Source organism: Triticum dicoccoides, chromosome 1B (assembly GCF_002162155.2).
Source record: "Triticum dicoccoides isolate Atlit2015 ecotype Zavitan chromosome 1B, WEW_v2.0, whole genome shotgun sequence".
Taxonomy (NCBI): Eukaryota; Viridiplantae; Streptophyta; class Magnoliopsida; order Poales; family Poaceae; genus Triticum; species Triticum dicoccoides.
Window position 1 is genome coordinate 130,313,120 of NC_041381.1, and position 4,737 is coordinate 130,317,856.

The 4,737-nt window shown below is 40.2% G+C and overlaps 1 long non-coding RNA gene and 1 pseudogene across 1 annotated transcript; both read left to right on the forward strand.

The window, feature by feature from the left end:
• The first annotated feature begins 387 nt into the window (after positions 1–387).
• LOC119323359 lies at positions 388–1,764 on the forward strand. Its single transcript, XR_005156275.1, has 3 exons — positions 388–792; positions 1,053–1,569; positions 1,651–1,764. It is a non-coding gene; the product is annotated as an uncharacterized LOC119323359 (long non-coding RNA).
• Positions 1,765–2,030: 266 nt separating this feature from the next.
• On the forward strand, positions 2,031–4,497 carry LOC119323350 (annotated as a pseudogene).
• The last annotated feature ends 240 nt before the right edge of the window (positions 4,498–4,737 follow it).

The following is a 4,737-nucleotide window of genomic DNA, read 5'->3' on the forward strand; positions in this document are numbered from 1 at the left end:
CCCCCCTCCCTCCCACCGCCTTTCTCTCTAGCAGCACTGATTTGCCCCCTCCATGAAAACCTAGACAAATATTGATCTGTCTTCCCGAATGTGGTCGTCAAGGTCGAGACTTTTCTTGGGGTTTCCTAGGAACTAGCATCAATTGTTATTTCATGATTTGTCTTCCCGAATGTGGTCGTCAAGATCTGTCTTCCCGTTGTTAGTAATTTGTACTGGAGTCAGCAGTACAATTTTGTGTTAGTAAATGGAGTCAGCAGGTTACTCTGTACTGGAGTCAGCAGTACAATTTGGTGTTAGTAATTTGGATTTGTTTTATTTTTCTCGACATATTATTGTAGTAGTAGTATAATTGTTAGTCTATCTCTTGGTATAAAGGACTATCTAATCTGGAGGAACAACAATGCATGTTGTTTTTGTTGCTGGCTGCTGATAGTACAGTATGATGTTCGTCCCAAAATGTAGTATGTGAACCTAATCTCTGTTAGCAGCAGAGCACATACTTCCAAAGATTTTTTATGTCCGAACAAAAGATACTTCGGGTATGATCATTGGTAGATTATATAATTACTTCGGGTATGATCATTGGTAGATTATATAATTGTTCTCTTCATGGTGTGTGATCATCATCTGTTCTTCATTGGTACACATTGCAGTTGTCCTTTTTTCTAGTGTTGTCCTTTTTGTTAGATGATGTTCCAATGCCAGATATTTTGATGATGCCAGATATAAGCTAGCTTCGCCGCCTCACAACTGCAGCAAGACCCTGAATTGGGCAGCATCGTGAAGGACAAGGTAGATTAATCCTCTTGTTTTAATCTTCTCCTTATTCATGTACTGTTGGTTATTATTGCTTGGTCGATAGATCTGTGTTACAAACTGTTTTTTTGGTAAGCTGAGAGCTAAGTTAATATCTTACATTACTAGACATTGTAGTTGTTGAAGAATTTTTGCTCTTACTGCAGTTGTTTTTTTGGTAAACTGTTTGTTTGTACAACTTGCACTCTTACTGTTTTGGTGTAGTAGTAATAACTAGCCACATTTTTCTTCTTTAGACTTGGAATGGATCCTGAAATGAGGGATCATGTTAGGAAGAGGGAGGAGGAGGATGACGAAATTATGTTATTTGTTTTCCCTGCACTACATTTGATAGAGACCGATGGAGTTGCTCTTAGGGAGCGGAGGATTCCGCGTCATACATCATCGCTAACAGGCGAGATGTTTGTTAAGGAGTTACTCGAAGGGCACGTCAAAAATTGTCGGGTAGCATTTAGGATGGAGCCGCGTATCTTCAAATCTTTGGCTAATTATCTTCGAAGGGAGAAGTTGGTGAAAGATACCAGAATTAAAGTCGAAGAGAAACTAGCATCATTTCTGTGGATGTTATCCCATAATTCTTCATTTGAAGACCTTCAAGTTCGGTTTGGTCACAGCGGGGATACTTTCCATTGGCAAATGAAGAATTTCTTTGACATCATCCCTATTCTCTCCAAGCATTTTTTGAAGCCTCCAAATCCCAGTCAAGTGCATCCGAAGATTCAGTCGGACACGAGATTCTTTCCTTATTTTCAGGTTTTTGCTTCGCCAACTTTGATCCACATCGATAACTTACTCTTCATGTTATAGGTGCTAAGTTATAGTATTTCGTTGCAGAACTGCATTGGGGCAATTGATGGGACACATGTTCCCATAACAATTTCAGGAGAAAAAGCCGCACCATTCAGAAATAGGAAAGGGACCCTAAGCCATAATGTTATGGTCGTGTGCGACTTCGACCTGAACTTCACCTTCATTTCTTGTGGCTGGGAGGGATCTGCTACCGATGCTAAAGTTCTCCGGTCAGCACTTAATAGTGGGTTTCATGTACCTCCGGGCAAGTTTTATCTGGTTGATGGTGGTTATGCCAACACACCTTACTTCTTGGCACCGCATCGTGGTGTTCGGTACCATCTGAAGGAGTTTGCACGCGGTCGCCGTCGACCCCAAAATCACAGGGAGCTATTCAATCTCCGTCATGCCGTGTTACGAAATCACGTCGAACGGGGATTAGGAATCTTGAAGAAGCGGTTCCCAATCCTAAAAGTGGGCACGCATCATCGAATAGAGAACCAAGTCAAGCTACCAGCAGCGGCGGCAATCTTACATAACATCATCCGATCTGAAAAAGGAGATGAGCATTGGTTAGATAACCAACCAAACAATATACCTGTCATGAATTTTGTTGATCTTCCTGACGGTGATATTCCTCAAAATCATCAAATCAACCATGAAGGCGACAACCTTAGAGATGCCATTGCTCATCAAATGTGGGCTGATTATCGACATGCATAACTTGTCATTTGTAGTGTAGTAGTAATAAGTATAGTGTAGAAGTTTATGTTTTTTTCTATTGTTCATGTCATGAATATTGTTCAGAAGTCACTATGATGACTGCTCGAGGGTCACCAAGGTTGAGCCTCCTCAAAAAAGTTGTCGAAAGGGATAGAGCATCACCTCCTACAAGCAGTGTGACAAAGAGGAGGAGAGGGTCTCCCAAAGGTAATAAACTAGCCGTGACTTTATTTCTCTTGTCAGGACTTTATTTGCTTAAAACCAAAATAGTTAAGATAGAAAAAGGTACATTAACATACAATGTGGAAATGCAGAAGATAGAGCACAGTGGAATGCAAGCCTTGAGAAAGATCTTGTGGACTTGCTTCATGAGCATGATACACCTGAACATAAGGGTCAAAATGGATGGAGCTCAGAAGCATGGAATACGATAGTGAAGAAATTCCACCAAAAGAATCCTTATGCTAGGTACGAGAAGAAGAAAATCCAAGAAAAGGAAAAAGAGTTGAAAAAAGAATACAAGATGATCAAAGAGATAAGGAAGCAAAGCGGCGTTTCATGGGACGACCGGCAGTGCAGGATTCTAGCGGATCCACCACTTTGGAAAAACATCATCATAGTAAGAATGTCATTGTTATTCCCTAAAAGTTTCATTACTTGTTGCATGCTCTAATATCATTTTCTTGTCAACTATGTAGTCACACCCTAAAGCTGGAAAGTTCAAGACAAAAGCCTTCCCTCTTTTTGAAGCTTTGGGAGAATTGCATGATGGTTAGTTATCAACTTCATTCATATACTCATGTCATTGTTTTATGTTTGTTTACTCTTCTAGTTTGAAATCTTATATTTGATTGTCACTTTAACTTGTAGGCCAAACTGCAGAAGGGACATATAACTTCACCTCTATCGAGTCATCACATTGCTCAACCCAATCACATCTCGAGAATCTTGGAGGAGCTAGCAAGAATCAAGGAGAAACATCAGCTGATGGTGAGAATCTTGGAGGAGAAAGGGTGCAGATTGATGAAGATGTTGAGGAGGTTTACATGCAAGAAAACATTGCTGTGGAGCCCCAGCAAACTCAACCAAATTTGGCTACTGCACCCTCAAGAAATGGAGAAGAGAAAGAACCAAAGAGAAGGAGGGGGCGAATGGTGATGTGGCTGCAATGATGGAGAAGTACTTGGAAATAAGGACGAAGCAGGTGGAGGATGAGAGGAATAAGCCAAGGGTCGTGGATGAGTACTCTATCAAAAACTGCATTGATCTGCTGAAAACAATGGAGATCACACTTGAAGAAGAAGTCAAGGCTTTCCGAGTCTTCAAGATCCCCGAGAACCGAGAGATTTTCATGAGTGCCAGACCAGAGACTGCTCTTATGTGGCTGAGAGCTGAAATGGAATAACTCAGGTACTCCTCTTTTCAATTAGTCCATGTTACTAAACTCCTTGCTAGCCATTTAGTCCATGTTGTTGCTGCTGCTGCTGTAAAGACATTATTTTCTGCTAAAATGGATAGTTGTTTTAAATATATTTATGAAGTTCTTTTGCAAACTATTAGACTGGCTGGTTATAGGAATACTTTGCTTGAACAATACAACCTTTTTTCAAATGATTGCTTGATGTATCGACACAGGTTGACAAGTGCTTGTGTTGTAGCTAGTCTAGGCTGATTTTCTTGTGGTTGTAGTCATTGTCTATTTCTAAACTGCTATGATGCCTTGTCCCTAGAAAATAAAAAGGGATGCTTTTAACATAGATCAGAGGATAGAGATTGATTTACCTACTGTTTATGTATGTTTTTCTCATTGTTTCCATTCCTGGAAATAAAACTGCCAAGTATTTCACTCTCAAACTAATTTTGGGTTTGAATGGTTTCAAAAAGCAGGAGTTCTACATAAGAATGCTCCCGAAGAAGAGCGAAGGTGCCACGACTTGGATCTATTTGTGTGTGCTTTTCAGTGGAAGGCTTCATATCTATTCGTTGGGTTTTGTCCATGTAATATTTGTAGAGAAACTAAACACTATTTCTGAAACGACTGACTGTAGCATGGAAGATTTTGGGAGGAACTGATAATTAAGCTCTTGTGGTCTATTCAACATATTATATATTATGTATGCTCCAAATTGCTATTATTTTTGTTAGTATTTGTGCCCTGTTCAAGTCTTAGAATTGTTGTTATTGTTGGGATAATAAGTGTTTTAAACTGTCAGTGTTATTGTCACTTCAGTCTGCATCTGTGTAATTACTACATGAGAATTGTTGTTATCTATATGTACCACTTCATCTATGTCAATACTGTTGTCCCTGTGGTCCAGTGCCCTTGGGGACTAACCGAATGCATGAGAGTGGCGTGGATTGCATACTGGCAGGGATTTGGTCCCCAAGTGGTTTTGGTGTCAAGCGGGG